Source organism: Tubulanus polymorphus, chromosome 9, assembly GCF_964204645.1.
Source record: "Tubulanus polymorphus chromosome 9, tnTubPoly1.2, whole genome shotgun sequence".
NCBI lineage: Eukaryota > Metazoa > Nemertea > Palaeonemertea > Tubulaniformes > Tubulanidae > Tubulanus > Tubulanus polymorphus.
In genome coordinates, this window is record NC_134033.1 from 13,957,432 (window position 1) to 13,978,504 (window position 21,073).

The window sequence follows — 21,073 nt, forward strand, 5'->3', positions numbered from 1 at the left end:
GCAAGATAGACAACGAAAGATGAATTAGGAGAGTTTTGTGTTATCATCACCTGAGCAGGAAGTGACTGTAAACCATGTCATTCGGACTTGTGCCGTCGGCTACCTTTATAAAGGACTCTATTTCACCACGACAGGATCTTCACGCTCAGTTGACCGGCTCCGGAGGAGGACACGCCATAGCGAACTTTATCGTTCAAGGTTACGTTGAAGGTAAGGAACGAGATTTTAAAGAGACTGAGAGCGGTAACCACACCGATGAAGCCGCATCAACTCAGCAGCGCAATACATTCCCATCGTTTCTCGTTCCGTTCAAATCGATTTTCGAAGCCCCGGGCGTTATGAATGCCTGGACTAAAAATCGTCGTAACTCAACCGTCGGTCACAATCGCCGAGAGGTGCTGCTAGTGAAACGAGGACGGCGCTGCGAGGCTCGCATGGCTACCGGCGAGGGCATCAAACGACAATCGGCGAATTTCTATCGCGATCTGACGACGTGGAATACCGATGCCGGGTTCGCGGCGGAGTGCTATGCTACCGGTGGTCACGCGAAGCAGCAGGTTCCACGCTCCATCATCCGACGAGGCCGTTTGCCGAAGACGGAGTTCATCAACACCCCAGCCAATCCTCAGCTAGAAACGAATAATCACGACGCAGAAAACGATTCATCGGTTAGGAATAACGGTGAAACAAACAACGAAGAACTTCCGCCATATTTAGCGGATGAACATAACAATGAGGCATGCGAGGAAAACGATGAAACCGTTTACGCGGCGGATGGTTTACCGGCTTATCTAGACGACCCAGCTACCGATGCTAGAATGATTCGACGCTTGGACGTTAGGGATAGGCCTAAAGATAATGGAAAGGATAGGCCTAACGCTCGCAGTAGGCCTACAGAAAAAGTTGGGAATATTTCTATAGAGAACGGAAGGGATAGGCCTACAGAGAACGGTTGGAGTACTGCGGAAAACGTTAGGAGCGCTAATGTCACAGTAACGCGAATACAGGTATTGCCAGCAGGGAAAGATAGGCAGCTGAGGCAGGTGGATATTGTACACGGCTGGCCGGACGACATTAACCCTGCCTCAAAAAGTTAAAGATTTCAATGACTTTTTATCGCGGGGACGGGGGTTGGTGCAGCGAAAGTTTCCATTCTATCCGAAAGGGTTGTTTCAAAATTCTAAATAGACATCTAACCAAACACAACCTGATCATTGAATACAACAGAATAAATAGCTACGCTTTGAATACAATACTAATATCAAAATCGTCATTTTTAAATATTTGACGGCATGTGGTCGGCGGCGAGCTAGGCTTATATCACAGGTGGTGCTGTTCCCATTGCTATCACCTGTTTCTGACTGTTGATTACTCATCTGTCGAAGACACTCCCGGCGTTGTTTTTTTTTCAAAGACGTTTTTACCAATTTATCTCCGTTCTAGAACAAAAACCCACGCACAAGATAACGTAGTCTCTTGATCAGCGCGGAATGACGCAGTATCGATTGGATTTGACCCGATTGTTCATAGAAGTGGGTCAGATTCTACCAATAAAAGGGGATCAAATCCAATTCTCTGGGTATCTTTTTAGGGTTTCCTTGTAGCTGTCCCTGTCGCATTGTAGTTTAAGCATCGTTATAAAAGCGGGCGTATTAAGATTTCATTTTTCACAGTGGCTTTCGGTCCTGTCTGACTACGTACGGTCCGTCAGATGTCCGAGATGTTCCGCTTGCTTGGCCAGGGGTTCCAGCTATCGTTAGACGTTCATATGAAACAGCGCACGGTATTAATATTAAAAACGAACATAAACCCGTACGAGATGTTGCACAGCTTGCTATCGTTTGTCGGTTAACAACACGTTAAAATCGAGTGTTCGGTATCATGACCTCTACTCACATCAGATGATACATTCGTCATCGCACGTGACGTCATCACTTCAATTCAAAATAGACAAATAACGAATGATTTAATAATACATTATTGATAGCATTTTTGCACGTAATTTACGAAAAGGGGTGCGTTCGGGCGTGAGTTGTGTACTGTATAACAAGGACTGTACAAGGAACATGGAACAAGATTCCAACGGTGACAGGATGAAGAGGCGTGCGCTCGAAGCCGCTGGAGGTGATTAACCAATCGTCACAACGTACATTGTCTTCGATGTCATAAAACAAAACACCTGGTTTTTATGATTTATATAAAGTTTTTGCCCAACCTGCTCGTGACACTAGAAACGAGTATTCGCTAGCGTGCACAAGTCGGATTTGGTCAATTCTACACGATTACTCGGTAAGTCTTCCAATTTTCGAATTCACCGGCAACTGAAAATTCAAGCTTAAATTCCTAACCCCTCGGGTGGGAACAAAAAGCCTTAAGACCATGATATACGTTACGCATCATCATCTTTTGAATCATTAAGGAACACCCGAACAGAAAGGAAATTGAACTCACTTTATTGACCAAAGTCTCGGGGCCGGTTCCATAGTCTTGGCTTAAACTTCTTTTTGAGACCACCTTGGTTCTAAAGCCGATCTAGCATTTTAAGGCCAGTCTTACGATTTTACACCGCGCAGTTTCCACTGTGGAATCAGCTGCTGGTCTCAACGAATGGGATCGAGAGACTCCGCGCTTGTCTGGATGAAAATCTCACCGTGTAAACTTTGACTCCTGAATCAATTCTTTACGCATTTGAGCAATTACGGCATTTATACCTCTTCATAATGTAATTTGTAATCATGTTTCCCAATCTGAATAATAGCGAAACTATGCTTTCCTTTTCTAGATTTTAGAAATGCGGATTTTGTGCACTATAACAGTATTGGCTGTGGCTCTCCTACACGGGGTACACAGTCAAATGGGACCACCAGGTAAAATGAAGTAATGATGTGTTACACGACGCTTAAATCAAGATAAATCGTTTATGTTGGTTGTAATTTTAATTGTCAAGTTATCGAGTAAAATTTACAATTTTGAATACAACAAACAGTTCCACACGATTTACCAACGATGGAGTGCACTAGGCTTGTCATAACGGCCGAATTTATTTATTCTAAATCCGGGTATTACCCTGAATAAAAGAGTAATGTTTGGAATAATGTTATTTTCTAGGTGGTATGATGGATATGATGAAAATGTTAAACATGATGAAATCAAAGACTGCTGGTGCATCTTCCGGTGGCGGAGGCGGAGGTGCAGGTGGAGGTGGAGGAGGCAAAGGGGGCGGTGGAATGGGAGGCATGGGTGGCAGAGGAGGTGGTGGAATGGGAGGCATGGGAGGTATGGGAGGAATGGGAGGCATGGGTGGAATGGGAGGATTGGGCGGTATGATGGGTGGAATGGGAGGCATGGGTAATGGCATCGTCAATAAACTACAAAGCATGGGTGCCATGGGTCCAAATGGAGGAGGGATACCCAAGGACGCGCTTGAAAAAATAAGGGGAACACAAAAAAAGAAAACCGACGAACCGGCGCAAGGAGCTCCTCAGGCGCAGCCAGCGGGAGCAGCTAACAAAGCACAACCGATGGCACCTCAAATGCGACCACCCCAGGCACAGCAGATGAGACCACAAATGAACCAAGGGGCACCACCCCAAGCGCAGCAGATGAGACCACAAATGAACCAAAGGTTACCACCCCAAGCGCAGCAGATGAGACCACAAATGAACCAAAGGTTACCACATCAGGCGCAGCAGATGAGACCACAATTACGCCAAGGGTTACCACCCCAAGCGCAGCAGATGAGACCACAAATGAACCAAGGGTTCCCACCCCAAGCGCAGCAGATGAGACCACAAATGAACCAAGGGTTACCACCCCAAGCACAGCAGATGAGACCACAAATGAACCAAAGGTCACCACCCCAAGTGCAGCAGATGCGACCACAAATGAACCAAGGGGCACCACCCCAAGCACAGCAGATGAGACCACAATTAAGCCAAGGGTTACCACCCCAAGCACAGCAGATGCGACCACAAATGAACCAAGGGGCATCACCCCAAGCACAGCAGATGAGACCACAAATGAACCAAGGGTTCCCACCCCAAGCGCAGCGGATACGACCACAAATGAACCAAGGGGCACCACCGCAAGCACAGCAGATGAGACCACAAATGAACCAAGGGGCACCACCCCAAGCGCAGCAGATGAGACCACAAATGAACCAAGGGGCACCACCTCAAGAGCAACAGATGAGACCACAAATGAACCAAGGGACACCAACCCAAGCGCAGCAGATGAGACCACAAATGAACCAAAGGGCACCAGCCCAAGCGCAGCAGCCTGCTCAGCATCCCGCTCAAAATATGGAACGATCTCAGTTCCCTGCACAACCAACACCTGTTGGTATAAGTAGGAACGCTCCTTACCAGCCAGCAGCACATCATCAACCGATGCATCGCAGACCCCAACAATGGCCGGCGGCACCATACATACCAAACTATGTGAAAAAAGAATGTAAAGCCACCGACCTGTTCTGTGAGTTTTCATTAGTGGTACGAGATCGACTGACGTTAGTAGATCATCGTCGTGGAATGGTTATCGATGTAACAGCTTCCGATGTTACCGATAGAGCTACCGGAACAGCGATCACTGGCGCAGTTTTGGATGAGCTTCTACTTGCTGCCGGACACGGTACTAGACTCGCCCAGGTCGCCAACGGAACAATGCCCGGTCCTGTTCTAGATATGTACGAAGGTCAAGACGTCATCGTGCACGTTTTTAATCAGATGGCTTCGGACGCTTTGACGATGCACTTCCACGGTATCGATAACCTCCAAACGCCTTGGTCCGACGGAGTTCCGTACGTGACGCAAGTTCCGATCCCACCAGGCGGGCAGTATTCCTACAGATTCAGAGCCTTACCGGAAGGAACACATTTCTATCACTCGATGATGGGTTCACAGATCGGTAACGGTTTGTACGGCGCGCTCGTCGTCCATCAGAGAAACGAAGACACGACTATTCCTCAAGAGGTGGCTATTTTAGCCGATTGGGATCCTTTGGTCGATGAAGGTCTCGCTCAACTGCGATATGCAAGTGGTCTTCCGGGAAACAATCGCGAGATTTTACTGAACGGCCGCGCTAGGACCGACCTAGCCGTACCTTTGGATGTATTCACCATAAAAGCTAATGGTAAACTTCGTCTACGTCTGGTGAACGCCGGCTCCGAATCGGACATCTATATATTCATTCCCGACCACGCATTATCTATCATCGCCACGGACGGTATTGATTTAGGCGAACCGACGGTGGTGGATCTCCTTAACATATGGCCCGGAGAGCGTTATGACGCCATCATCGACGGAACCATGTCGGACGGAAATTTCCCAATTATGGCCGGCTCTATCTCCAAGAACCTCTACATGCTAGTCGGAATCTTGCGCTACGATGGTTCACCGGAGACAGTTCCTACGGCAGCCGGAGATATAGCAACAGTCATCCCTAATGCAAGGGCGTTCGGATTTGCTATTACCGACCAACTGGGCACGTGGACGAGCCTCAACCTGGATGCGCTGAAAGGTGCCATACCTCCCCCGGGAGTTTTCGGCTACTACCCACAAGAAATAATTCTCAATTTCGCGAAAGCTGGAGTAGCCGATAACGTTCCAGCCATCAACAGACACGTATTCGTCGAGCCGACTGTAAATATGCTCACCGATCCCCACTGGCCGAACGGTTTCACTCCATGCGGCAAATACTGCAAAAGCGGTACGACTTGTAGATGTACGAACGCCATTTACGTGAAACCAGGCAGCACTGTACAGCTGGTCCTGGCAGCGATTGGCCCGAACGCCGATCAAGAAGCCGTCCATTTACACGGTTATAAATGGTTCGTAATGAAAACCGTCTACCCAACGAAAGATGCGTCGAACGCGCTCGTACCACAGAGCGATATAGTATGCGCCGACAAGACCGCCGTACTGAAAGATTGTACTGCATTCAAATGGGCGAATGATGAATGGAACAAAAACTTCAACAAGATCGACGGACTGGCCCACGACAAAGCCGTATTGAAAGATACGATTCACATTCCGAAAGGGGGCTATGTTATTTTACGTAATGTTGCCGCTAACGTCGGATCCTGGTTGATTAGGTCGTCATTCCTCGGCAGTTACCAAGCCGGACAAGCCGTCGTTTTACAAGTGAGTATTTACGTTTCGCTTCCCGATAACGGAAGAAATATTTCCACACAAAAATACATCTTTATAAAATTATGATGAGACAAAATGAACTAGTTAATGAGAATTTCAGTCCTGAGTTGGAAAAGATAAAAGATCTAATCGAAATGAAAGCTGGCATAATTTTTTACTCTTAGGTTGGTAAACCTGGAGCGGTTCATTTGCCTATGGGACTTCCTAGATGGATGGACTTCGACGCTGGAGTACCTAGACGTACGTAATAAAACTGGCATAATTGGTTTGGTATTTTTTTGGAAACGTTTTATGGTCTTTCTAGGGGAGAAGTATGATGCGTGAGGTATTTGATTCTTGTCGAGGGTACTTTATAAATACTTCTTCTAGTAACTGCCAATTCAACTGCGTGTAAGAACGGAAGAATGTCCAACAACCGCTTCTAAAGCAGGACTTGAGGCATTAGAGATATTCGGGTTTAAGAAATTTCGGGGATCGGATGCGCAACTTATACTGTTAAGCCAATGTTAAGCCTTCACAGGGCACAAGCACATGGCTGAACGAGTCCAAAATGATTCATGGGGAATGGCAGAACCAGATATGTGTCTTACAAATATGAGAGGCAGGTTTAAGTTGTCGGTGGTCTCTCGAATACTAGGACTCAGTAGACTAACCACATTCAAACGTGGAGAACAGATAAAAACCGACTGCAGAGTCGAGACTGCAGAGTCGAGAATTATTCAATGAAAAATCAATCAAAAAGACACGACGATTCGATTTCACACTAGAGATCATCGTCACGTATGACAATAGCGCGTCAGACTCAGTTCAAGGCGCTTACGTAGGTTCGAATCTTGAGAAGTTCTTAAGTCGAGTTTTCCCCACGATGGCGACAAAAACCCTGCTGATATCCCCAGCGGCGTTCAGTGCAGAATCCAAAATGCTGATATATAACGAGCAGTTCCTATATGATTTATTGCAGGTTATCGATTTGCCGATCCCGACGACACAAATGACCCTCTTCACGCCGGAGCTAAATAAAATACACACTAACAAGGTATCGTCTCCTTGCAATTTATCTCCTAAACCACTTTTGATGTGATTCTATAGTGAGTTCACTTAAGTTTTATAAGTCATCATCCTTTTATAAGTCATCATCTCTTTGAAATATTCAAACACGACCGGTCCATCGTTTTGGTATGTTGTGTAGGCTACGTTTGAAGCGATACAGCGGGAGTGTCTCGACGTTTGAAATATAAGACTAACATTACGTTTACGCCGGAGCACACGTCAAACAACATCGATTATTAATCAAGCCTTGATTCTTAAAAACGTTTATACTGCAGGTTGGCCGTTTGATGAATAATGGACACGATGTCACGTACCCGATCCGCGGGTAAACATACGAATATCATTTTAACTATATCTATCTATACAAGTTCTTTGTTCCATCTTCGGTTTGCATGTTTTCATTAGCGTTGTAGACAATAAAAACTTTGAGAAGAGAAACATGTTTGTCTTGTGATTTCATTCAACAATCATGACGCAATTTTACCCCAATCGCAACGAGCCGTGCGTGGGCTGTTAAGTGATACCCAACAAAGAAGTTCAACCACCAAAGACAATCACACCAAGGCTCTGGATTTTCTTTTCATATTCTACTGTTCATATAGTAATTAGGTATTACCACTGGCGTGACTTGTGTGTGTTACATGAAACTCGGGTGTGGTCACCGCGGTCATCTTGCTCAATAAACTTCTAGTATTTCGTACAAGACAGTCGTGGTGCTACGTGTACTTGATGTCTCCTTACTGGAACACGATCACTATCGGCAGTACGCTTTTTTCTTGAAAATGCCTTTACGTCAATCACGGTATTTGACTGTGGTCAGTATAGTGGGTATACCACTACACTGCACACTAGCACACCTGGCGGATCCTCGCTTCCCACAGCCACGTTCTCGGTGCAGAAAACATCGAAGGATTTCTTTGAGTTCAGATTTGATACGAGTAAACTCATTCAAAACGAACCAATAGTCATGTCTAACTCGATTACTGGAACTGGATCTAGAATCTTTTTTCCAATAATTCGGAAATCCAAACCCAAACACGTATACATGCGTACCTACCTAGAGTTACTCGAACTTAAATCGCGTTAGCGAAAAATTGGCAAAAGGTTAGCCCGCCATTTGCTGTTTCAAGAAAAATTGCATATCGCAAAGAGAAAAAAACATAATTTCATCTGGTATGCTCGTGTTATTTGAACTCGGATCGACAATTCCTATCGTTTCACATGTAATATTACATCTTGAATAATTAATCTGTTGTTGTTCTCCGTCGTTGTGGTTTCATGCTGTCTACACCAGAGCCGCATCACGCTTACGTGACCCTTGCAGCAGCAGCAGCAACATCAGCAACAGCAGCAGCAGCGACAGTCTGCGTAGTTGCTAGGCAACAGGTTAAAAGGGAGGACGGCGCGCGAGTGTGGCTGTATTTATATGTTCGCACGACGTATTTCATTTTATCATTTTGCAGCAGCAGCCAAGTCCGTTCTGACTTCTCTAAATACAAACATCGCCCGTTGTGTCGGTTTAAACACATCAACTGACGACGAAATTTCAAGATCACAGGATATTTTAGTTTTCGCTGCCGTCGGGAATTCGAGCGAACAGAGCCCGCGCACTGTCTGCAGCCCGATTGCTGATAAGCGATTGCCAGTGAGTGACGAGAACACGAAGATATCATATACGTTTACAGTTCGAGGTTGCGTAAGTGTCATCATTTTCATAGTCGTATATACACGTATGCATGTTTCCAGCACAATGATCTAAAGAAAAACAAATAGAATACGAAAGACCAGTTTTACTGTTTGGTCCCTGGGGCCAGGTGCATAGTCACGGCTTAGACTTAAGACCAGTCTGCGACCAACTTAGTTCTATAGCCAATCTTACAAGTTAAAGACGTCTTTAGCTTTAAGACCACTTTCGGACTTAAGTAACGACTATGCAACTGGAGCCAGTTTCAACAGACGTCAGGTATTGTGCGCTTCAAGCCCAACCCCAGTTGTTTTAAACTTGATATAGGTTAACCAGGGGATAAAACTGACACTGTAACAATTACAACTGCAGTTTTACGACGGTTTTTATTCGCCTTGTTCCTGCTGGCCACGAGCACTGTCCATGTTTGCCTTATATGTATGTTTATTTTAGTGTCATCCCGTAAACAAACATGCCTGCTTAGACACAAGACACGTTGACATTAAGAAATTTACACGACAAACATGTAACATACACAGCAAGTTTCGTATGATGTAGTAGATAGATTGAATTGAATTAGGAATTGCGAGGTTTCATTGCGGCTGATATAACTCCGCAAACACCAGTTATATATAACACGACTATGACGGCTTGTTTAGGTTTGCGTCAACAGCCGATCTAACAATGACCAGTCGTGATGGATTCGGACCTAAGTCACAGTCACAAGGCTCGCAACCATAAGCGACGTATTCGCAATTTCATTTTAGGAGGTATTTACGTTGCTAACCAGAATTCGTCTAAAAAGCATCTGTCATCGTTAGCGAGTGGTAAAACGGATTCTAAAAAATAGATTTTGAGCGCTGCGTAGTATTATAGTGCGCTTTACATCGGAGCACTTTTGATGATTATGCCAAACTCGGTGCTTTGATAGTTTCCATAACCGCAGAAAACGGTCACACGTTATCGAAGCGTACAATAGCTTCGGCCTAAGAATCTGTTCTTCACAGAATTCCTACGAATCAAATCTATATGATACCTGTAATATAGCAATCTAGGTTAAATAATACGTGGTTTGGAATTTAATTGGAACTTCAACGCTAGCTGACATTATGTCGTATGTTCTCCTCGCAGACGAGAATCCGATCTAATTTAACACGCCCGGTTTATATTAGTTCTGACGGTGACAATTTAATGCCGCCGACGAGCAGTTCGTTTAATAACTTTCATCACGACGACGAGTTGCGGTATAGGATAATTTCGACGATTGTTTCAGAGCGCTAATAGGTCCAATTACACGACGACACGATTTTGTGTTCGTGGCATTTGTTACCGAATAAAACATCTACATCATATGTCTAAGATAAGTAAGAACCCTTGTAAGTCAGTGCTTTTCAGCTGTGGGAGATGAGTTCACAAAAAAGGACCAATTGGCAGTTCTTCGCCGCAGCCGTGAGCGAGGTTCACCCAGAACCTATAGCTGTTATGCTAAACCACTGATGAAACACTATATCGTATGTTGTGTGACGATACCGAACACGGGGGCTCGTATCAGAGTTGTAGAGGTAAGGCTGGCTTATGTCGACAGGCAACGCGATGCCTACCGACTCCTACCGACGCAACTGAGAGCAACCGCGATCGCAGCCCAGCTTATGTCGACTGCGCTCCGATTCGCAGCAACTGAGGCCGACTATCGGGATACGTAGAGTAAAAACGATGATCTGTAGTATGAAATCTGCAATCTGTAATATTCTATACGCACAATAGGCACATGGATTATCGCACTATCGTTTTTACACTACCTGCTCCCTTCGATACAGAAACTGAAGATGAAAGATTTAGTTCGAATAACGTTTCCAATAGTTTATTCAATTCAACGTTTCGACTATGTTCTTAAAGTCATCGCCAGGAATGAAGAATCTTTATTTCACATCATAAGTAGTGCGGAATGATACTCGCATCAGTTGGGGACCATCTCGGAACTATAGGGAATGGTAAATGTTTGCGAGTGGTGCTCGGCCCGCCACAGTTCTGCGCGGAGGAGCCGGAACTACGTCATCAATGAAGCAATGCCCTAGGAATGACGTTTAATAATAATAATCTTTATTTACATTGAAATTATAACATAATATAACACTCGGTTTTATAGATACATAATTAGATAGATATAAAAATATGTTACAGAAGTTATTTCGCGACAGAGCTGCGTCGTTTCGCGACAGAGCTGCGTCTCCTCTCGCACGCCGTGTAGATTAACTCGTTATATTTGACTTTTCGACAATGAAATGATACGGTTCGAGGTATGCGATGTCACTTTAGTTGCTGCGATATCAAATCTGCATCGATCGAGTTCAGAATTGCGGTATCGGTTGGAGAGGATCGAGCGGCCATATGCGCTCGTGACGTTGCCTTCGTCATTACTCGATCTAAGCTTACGCATTGAACTGACCGTGAACCCTCTGAAAGTGCTTCTTTCGTCCGCTGACTAAATGCATTCATTAAAATCAAGACGAGTTGAAATCAATATATATCGGGAATTTCCCTGAAATTTGGCGGCGTTCTTTAGATCTTCCCCAAGGCGTTATTCAATTAGTTGTTCATTTTTTTTTCATTCTTCTCGTTAAACGCGTTCAGCTTATTCGACGATTAGCCAACCAATGACGTCATCAAATGACATCAAGATTCTTACAGGATTAACGCTAGTTACTAATCGACGCGTGACTTGATAATGGATTCACCCATAATTCAAACGTCGCAGACTCTAATTACTTGTCAAGCATTACTGAGGCGGAGACGACCAATTTTTATTCGAAATCTTTTCTTTCTTTGAAAAGAAATGTATCTTGGTACCTCTCGCCCATCGCGATGCGTTGAGTCGACTATCGTTTTCTCTGTTTTTAAGAAAGCGAGAAAGCAACCGATTTTTCAATAAGTCGGGATAACATTCGCCAAGCCGTGAACGTTTGTATCAATCGGAGGTTTCTTCCGCGTGTTTCCTCCTCCTCGAGGAGAAAGAAATTCCAGTACGTAGGCGGCATGTCCTGGGAAATATTGAATTTTGCCATCGAAAAGGATTTTTTCCCTGAGCAACACGCGCGATATCAACGGTATTAGTTCTATCGTCTCGGTAAATCGGGAAATCGAGTTTCATTTAGTCAATTATTTCTACTAGTGCGAATATACGGGATGTCTGATTGGTTCCGCGCATTCTAATCAGCTGCCAGTCTCTTTATACCATCTGGCTCGAATCCCTGCTGCCGAGGGAGGTTGGTTTCGAATCCCAGCACTACTAGTAAGATTTATTCAAATGAGACCGTGTATATCAATCCGCATTAAATTCGTCGGTTCGAGTCCCGAATTTATTGAATTAATAAATATAGAGTCTTTTATGCAGCGTTTGCAGAATTTATGCAGAGGAGAATCCGTCAAATTACTCACGAAATCGACGACGACGATGACGGAGAGACGCGACAGCAAATTCTGTTGTTGACATCGTTAAAAATGCATCATTTTTCGATTGCGCGTTCCGCGGCGGCGGCACTACACTGCAGACGACATCCACTGCAGACGATATATATATATATATATATATATATATATATATATATATATATATATATATATATATATATATATATATATATATATATATATATATATATATATATATATATATATATATATATATATATATATATATATATATATATATATATATATATATATATATATATATATATATACGCGGTGATCAATATATAATACGTATATAATCCTTGATAATCGCGTTTGCTTCAATACAGAACTGGAGGCCTCTCTCCGCGATCACGTTAGCGCAGCTAAGCACATACACACTATATATCTGATAAAATATGCATAAATGTTTAATTGCTTTCACTTGGATAATTCCGTTATATACTACGTTATATAACTGTCATCGTGTGAATGAAACACGTGGAATAACTTCACTCATAATCGAGTAGGTTTTCCGACTGTTTACCCATCTGCCTACCTACGTACCGGTACTAAACCTACGAACGAACGTGGTGACATTGTCAGATCCATTAAGTAGGCCCCGTAATCTTAATTAATCGAATTAACAAAGCCTCGAAAACAAGCGAATTTTGTAGTTAATTATTGATAAACCGGTGCATTACGCGAAGCATCCATGGTTACACTAATTGTATGTATATATTATTAACTGCCCTGAAAATTGTTCATGAATAAGTGATTTGATATTTGATCGGACAAAACTACATTAGATTCTATCGAAATCGGACCGCTTCCGCCGAAAAAATTCCGCCATCAAGAATCGAAATGGTGTTAAATAGTCGCGATTACCAGAACTGTTTGGGTAAGACCTACGTTAACCTCCACAGTGCGACCAGGGTTCATCGTATTAACATAGAACACACACGACGGATGATATATCCAGGGAAGTGTGATGAGACATCATACTTCTCATCACACTTCCCTGATATATCTAACGTTTTTGTTAGTAAAATGCTAAGGAAGATAGATTTTTTCTCAGTTATGATTTCTTTCAACTTGGGCCTCATTGCCCGACAGCAAAGAGTATACGTAGCCCTGGAGAATGCTATATCGCGACCCCTCCTAATAAGCCGGTCATACATTTAAGAACTGTTGACAAATGTCTTAAACTGGGTTGAATAGCACTTGTGAAATTGAATTCACTTCGACCCAAGGAGTCATATGAGGTCACAGAACATAACTTGTACGATTTTTTAACACATTGGACTTGGAAAACTTGGCCTTAAACTGTGTACTTTTCAGATTCTCAATAAATATCTCGTACTCAAAAATGATAATGAAGCAGCCCTAGACTGGGTCAAATTCAACCCATTCCCAGAAACCTTGTCAATGTGAAAATCCAAAACTGATATTGATTTGTCATAGGGGACACGAAATGAACTGAATAAACATGAAGTTGTTTACGGCAAAAATGACATACATGGACAGAAAAAGTCGCTACAAACTACAAAAGATAAAGAGATAGTTGTTGGATCTTTTTCCACTTCCCTTCGACGCGTATTTAGACGAATAATTGAAACTTTTTGCCGTCGATGACGAAATGAACGATAACTTCTGTTGATCGGATAGCATTCACTTCCGCCGGAAATGTTTACATGCATCTCGGCAGCGCGATGACGTCATCGCGCACGGTGACCAATCACCGGCTGTGTCTCCCCAACCCGTAAACAACTTCGAATACCCGACGACCCGGAAATCTTACTTTCGACTTAAGTTCCAACAATCCCGACGAACATAAACAAACATATCAAATACACGAATACTATTGAGAATAACGATATATTGCATGCGCGTCCCTAGGGGGGTTCGGTAGTTCGAACGAACCCCCTTTTTTGAATTTTCAAACGTCGGCACATGGTCTGCATGTGCTAAATTAGAATCGATAGACGCAAGGAAACGGTAACCAGTCTACGTATCGGCCTCAGATTGCACCAGAACGCGCCTGCTCGCACGAAATTTTCAAACATTTCCTGGGGAGGACCCCAGACGAATTCCTAAAAACGAACTCACCCCCCCCCCAAAAAAAAAATCCTGGGGACGCCCATGGGAATAACGAATCCATGTATTGGGGATGAATCCTGCACTGATTTCACGAGAAAGTCGGAAGAGTTCCCTTTAAACTGACAACTGATTGATTCGACGATGTTCATCTTCAGGAATACTGAGTTAACAAAAATGATTGCACATGTGTTTTTACCCATTGATTTTTTTGGAAATTTCATATACATAAGAACGAAATGAAATCATATCATATCTTATAATCGGAAATACTACATCGACATCGTATATACGTGTATAATGGTAGAAAATACGTCTGGTCTTAGTCTATGGCTCTTAGCGTATCATATACACGCTAAACACACGACGATAGACCTGATAGCTACTATAATTGTTGTTTACTGCTTTGAAGGAGATGGGAGTATTGTATGTTCTAACACTCGGGTAATTTGATAGAAACACACCCTTCATATAACAATGTAGATAGTAAACTGTTAATTTGAATAGAAATGAAGGCATCCATGTAATCTTTCGATTCGCAAAATCTAGGTGAGATAGTAGTAATTTAGCGATATATCTGTCAGATAGATAAATCGTGTTTGGAGGTGTTTGGGAGGATTTTATTTCACCTATACGGTCTCGTGTGAAGTGATAGTCCAGGAGCTAGGTGTCATCTATTTACCAGTTCATGCGCACAGGTTTCGGGGGAATCTGTTGTAAATCTAACAAGACGATGATATTGAAATATATCCCACACTTTGAAAAGAGTTATATCTTGAGCTATTTATGTAGTAGTTTAATGAAGATGACTACTAGGATGTAGTCGAAACTTTGAGATTAATTTCCAGGTCAAGAAAACCTTTTCGGACTTGTTTTTTTTAGCTTGTATCATGTGAAGTGACATGTTTTAAAATCGACGTTGTACGTGTTGAGTATTTTCCGGTTTTGGCGACATGAATTCCCCGCTCACAGCTCGGCTCGCCGCCGCCGCCGGTGACGAGTTTCGACAAAAACAACGTTTTTATTATGTAACGCCGAACTGAACTGAATATAATAAATACACGTTGAAACATATCGACGTCTCGTTGCGGTGTATCGATAGAGAACTCGACTGACTGAATTTCCAGGGCACTTACAATACAGGAAGGAAGTCAAGCGTCGCTGGGCTTTTAACGCGTTTCCCCGCGTAAAAGTGGCCACCGTTTGTAGTTAGAACAGCAGACGGATGGAGAACGCTGATACTGCAACTGATGAAGTAATTAAGTATAATATGCTTTAGGGCCTAGCCACTGAGTCCAGTGGGGTCATTCATCGTCTGTTATCGCGTGGGCAGTCCGTGGTTATCGGTACGATCAGCGTGGTCAGTTTTGGCGTTGTCTATTTGTTGAACATGTTAAAGATCCAGAGGAGCGTCTTTGACATTTCGAAAGAAAAAATTCGATACATGAATATATACGTAGGCTTTCGAAAAACCAAAGTTTATTCAAAGGGTAAAAAGAGTCTGGTATTACATTTGGAATCTTATTTTAAACGTATCAAATTCAGAAACGATATAAGTGACAGCGCGCTGTTACCGATAAAGCAAAGTAACTTCAGTCTCTGGCGCTTCAAGTACACACACGGGGTTCTTGATAAACTCCCCCTCCCGCTTCTGTCTTGTCGCGGAAAGGCGGTGAGTAAAACAGACACCTGCTGCCATCTAGTGGACCGTGGCACCGTTTCCCGCATGATCCTGATGAATGGTTGAGATGCGTGTACGATTTTAAGTTCTTCCAATCGTGCGCCCGATGCCGTTGCTGCGGCTTTTAGTTTAAAAATGAAATCACATTTACTTAATTCGGTTTTATCCGCCGAATCTGACAGACTGCCGGTGTTGCGAGGAAGCTGTCAATGGAGTTTGCGTCGAGGCGGAGCGCGTGTATTGAATACAGCAGGCGGCGCGACGCTGAGACACACGTACACGCTATATTATAAACTTATCTGACGTGGTGTTGAATCCCCTCAGGGGTTCTAGCGCGCGATCAATGTCCCTTACCGTCACTACTTGCTTATCAGACGAAAGACGAAGAAGGAAAATTAACGGCGCTCTGCGATGATGATGGTAATTAATTCTTGACTTTGATTCATTTTGGTTTTCCGGTGACCCGCGGTATTTCATTATAACGCCCTCTTAAAATAGGAAATGAAATATACTGTAAACTGATATCGCAAACGACGTCAACGAATGGATCTGGACCTGGCAAAGCTACTGTGGCAATCGCGGATCCGCTAGGTGCGCTAGTGGTGAGCCGGCGTGCTTTCCGCGCAAATAAGAACTGTAGCATCAACACACCCACATAGTACCCATTAGCCAATATCTGAAAACATAAATGAAGAAATCCCACACTTCGAATTTAAAATTATACGATAAAATTTATTATTTTGAAACCACATTATTGTAAAACATTATTGTAACTGTTTTACATGCGTCTACACACGGAGAAGGGGTTGGGTTTGGCCCCTACTTGGCCCCCTGCTTGGATCCAGCCCTGCGCACTAATCGGACTCCATCTTTCTCGTTGTAATAGCGTGGAATTTTCTATATGACTTGCATCAACGTCGGTGGTTTGTATGCAATCCGTAATCGTTAAACTGATATATCCTTATTACGCAGCATGTCGGTCTATATCGCTTAGTATGAGCCGATTTCATACTACGCAACAAGTCATACGAAATCCGGATAAAATCCAGATTAATTCGTCGCTGATTTAATGAGATGGCTGTAGCGGCAGTTCGTCTGCCATGTCACGTGTCGTATGCCAGTCAGTGAAACCGAGCAGAATACGATAAACACCGCGCGCTTTTCAATCACATGCATACAACGGAAGCTAATCTTCAACTTAACTGAAGATCCATACACGAAACCATGTCTGCGGTTCAGACAAGATACGTACATTAGAGTTGCGATAAAAATGTAGCTAGAATATCATGTATTTTCGAGTGTTCAACTCCAGTTGAACATCTTTGACATAGCTGTGGTGATTTGACTCTGGAGTCGGTTCCACAGTTGTGTGAATTTGATTTGATTCTTGTTCCAGTTCTACCATTGTGTCGGTTTAATGTCTCTGGATCCAGTTCCCATTTTGCGGGTTTGATTTGACCCCGGATCCAGTTCCCCAGTTGTATAGGATAGAAAAGGCATACGTAAGTCGTAAATTTACGTTAAAATATCCAAATTGTAGACAATCTTTTTATCATCTTATTTTTAGTTTTCCTCTAAAACTATACGTTTTATAAATTCTGATTGCCGTCGTTAGAGCATTATTTATTTTTCCGTCAAGAGGGACGTGGAACCCAGTGCGAGAAAGCGTGAAAATCTAATTCTGAAATATCGCATCGTAAATGTCTATTTGCCGGTTGGCGCGTCGTTTGTTTCAATTACAAAACCGTACTCCGTTTCAAAACGCGCAAGCATTTCAAATTAACCGCACGCAACATCCTATCCCACGGGCCCGGGCCGGAATCCGGAGCCAGCCAATCGGCGGCGGGGATTTAGGCAGGCTCCGAAAATCGATATTTATAACCAAGACGAACGAGCGTTTAGGGAGCGAGATTCATCCCGTATCGGCTGAACATAATTCGGAATTCTAAAACGCTTCATTCTCAGAAGGATAGATCTTCATATTCAATAGAGGGCTGTGTAGGCATCACCGGGACTCGAACTTTCTGGTTTGATTTCATGTCTATTTCCGCTACACGATTTAGAGCGTCGTTGAGTACGGAATACAATATAGATCTAATGAATGAAGATGACGAGTCAAAGATTAAGTAGAACTCGAAGAGAAATGTTGTAAATGCTTATGTGAAATGATAATAGTATACGCATAGCTGCAAGACGTGAAAGAAGCTAATGGATGAATACATGCAAATTTATGCAAATTTATATGGCAAAACCTTATGTCAACGCGATGCAATTCATTTCAAAGCAATACATCAGAATCTCTCCCCCTCCTCGACTGATCCCTGCAGTTTCTTAAACCCCATCTGAAGATCAAACAAAGTATGACGTCAGATCTGCATGACGGCTATATACAAGACGTCAAATTTCCGAAACGGCCGAGTTGTTTGTCGAATGTCATTTCTATGATCGTTGACTTTTATCGTTTACTCGTACGGCATCAGTCGCGCGAGCGCGCTCTAGAGTTCAACGCCGTCATATCCGTTTAGTTCTTCGTCCGGCGCGACGTGAGCAGGAGATGAAGCCAGGCAGACGTGACTTCGATATGATATTTGTTGTTTACGACCGAAAATATGCGGCGGCAAACACGACGACATAACAAACAGACCTCGCGATCAGTTAACAGTGAGGCGCCACGGAGAACGTGCGTTGATTGGATCGTTACCAGACGACAGTCCTAAAATATTCCCTTTACGTCCACGTAGTCCGCGGCGTCGTACCCATAATAATGTACATATAAGTAGAATCATGGGGCGATTCACTTGGTCCACGTGTATACAAGTATAGTTCTAATTGAGTTGTTGAGTTCAGTCTGGTCCCAGACGCCCTTTACAAATGACATTAGTATATTTTGATGTCGGTTACAATTTAGCTGAAATAGTCGCGTTGCGGATGTATGTATAGTTGTTGTGATTAGCGAAGAGTCGCGACAAACACCGGTCCACAATCTCGTTAATAGACCGCGCATATGGAAATCGAATAAGACCAGACGAAGACTTGCAATCTAATATATTAACACTTTCTGTAATAGCATACTAATTCAACATATGGAGATAGCGATCCATCCCAGTCCAATCATACCGCACAACCGAGTCTAGCACTAACCAGCGCTGATGGTTGAACTGGTTCGGCAATGTCGTGGGTTATATTCCGGACCCAGTCCCGGTTGTAGGTTTGACTTCGTGTCAGTTTGCAGTGTTGCGGTGGGTTCATTCTGGCCCAGAGCCAAGTATTATAAAGTCGTAGGTCAATATTCTGGCCCCAAGCCTAAACCCTTGACGAGTGGGTTTATTCTGGCAATGAGCCCAGCTCCACGAGATTACATTGCTTTCACTTTGGTCTGGGTCCTTTATTTGATCATACAGAGATAATGCGCACGTCATGCGTATATTGTTCACCTGCATCATTTTGGACGTGAAATGTCAGAGTTCTGAGACCTTTTACTTCAGTTAATCGCTTTATGTCCAATATGACGCGAATTACGTCCAATAGGACACGCGTTTCCTCTATTGGAACCAAGTTGGGGATTTTTCGGTGAAATTAGTTCTCGGAAAACTATCAATTAACCTCTTAATGTCCAATATTATGCGGATTACATCCAATATGATGCGTGTTACCTCTAGTTCTAGGAATGCCATCATTCGTTGTAACATTGGAAGAAATGTAAAAATATCGTCTCAAATAAAAGGTGAGCCGCCACTTGACAGACGTCGTTTCAGGCAGTAATTGAGCTTTCGTGTTCGGGTCTCATTTCGTCAATTCATCGACAATAAATCAAACTAATTCTCACAATAATTTTCTGTCGTGTAACTTGTTTCTCTTGTGTAGGCGATCAAACGGGCGATGTGTGTTCTTCCCTCGGAACATTTCCGCTCTCTGTTGTTCTGTAATCGTCTGCCGCGCCGCCGGGAGTATAAATCACCGGATTTTCCTACATAAGTCTAGATGAACCTGACGCCGATTCATTCCTCCAGCCGCGGTATAATCAAATGATAATCGCTGAAAAATGCCATTCACACAAAATTCTCTTATGTTTCGCGTTAAGTTTCCGATTCCAGTTTTATTTGAAATACGAGCTTTCGCTGCTCATGTTAAGCAGCAGCATCGTCAGATCGATGATCATCATCACTCTTTATCCTGATTGTTCCATTGTGTACGTTTATTGATAGATGACTAAACTGCCAATCGAGACATTGAAATTAAATCGACGGATTTCTCCTTAGTAGAATTGTTTGTCTTCTCTACTAATTAAACTTATCTTGAATTGGATATGTCATATATCATAACCATTTTTACCAATGCGCAGGTGAGCTCGGCGTCTCGTTTCCCTCACAGAATTTTGGCACATCAGATTCAGAATTTCTAAATATCTGTTACTTTCCAAACAATAAAGTCCTTGTTTTTGCAAATCCCACGTAGGAAAATGTCACGATGAGTGTAATCCGGTGATTTTAAATCAATTGGCAATAGACAATGGAACGATCCATGTTTTTGGTTCAACTCCATTTTAATTGCCATTCAAAAACACGCTATAGCTCAGCCATACATGGCTTATCATTACATATCATAACATCCTTACCCTTAGCAGCAAATATCCTCCATCCTTATCTCCCAAAAATGATTACAATTAAAGTAAGTGGAATTGGTCTTAAAGCCTAGGTAACATGAGACACACTGGAGTTCGGTAGCGAAGGTTCTAGTATCTTAGATAAGAATATCTGTAAATAAAATATCTGTCTATGCTATATGTTTAACGCATGCAACATCGGGTTAACACGGCTCGTCTTCTTCAACGATTCCGATTGCAGTTACCTTTGAAGACACGCCAGCAAAATGGCTCACAAATGAAACATTGAATTTCACTTGTTTTAATAAACCCGTAATTCGAAACGTTTTCTATATTCGATAAAATGGTAGTTTATTTCA

At 43.1% G+C, this 21,073-nt stretch overlaps 1 protein-coding gene and 1 long non-coding RNA gene across 3 annotated transcripts in view; both read left to right on the forward strand.

The window, feature by feature from the left end:
- Window positions 1-6,071: 6,071 nt before the first annotated feature.
- Window positions 6,072-7,248, forward strand: LOC141911326 (uncharacterized). Its single transcript, XR_012620013.1, has 3 exons — window positions 6,072-6,140; window positions 6,314-6,389; window positions 7,111-7,248. It is a non-coding gene; the product is annotated as an uncharacterized LOC141911326 (long non-coding RNA).
- A 1,472-nt stretch (window positions 7,249-8,720) lies between these two features.
- The window catches only part of LOC141911008 (uncharacterized), a 38,876-nt gene continuing 26,523 nt past the window's right edge, over window positions 8,721-21,073 (forward strand). For both annotated transcript variants that reach the window (XM_074801945.1, XM_074801946.1), the window contains exon 1: window positions 8,721-8,895. The gene's annotated coding sequence lies outside the window, so the exon portion shown is untranslated. The remainder of the gene's footprint in view (window positions 8,896-21,073) is intronic.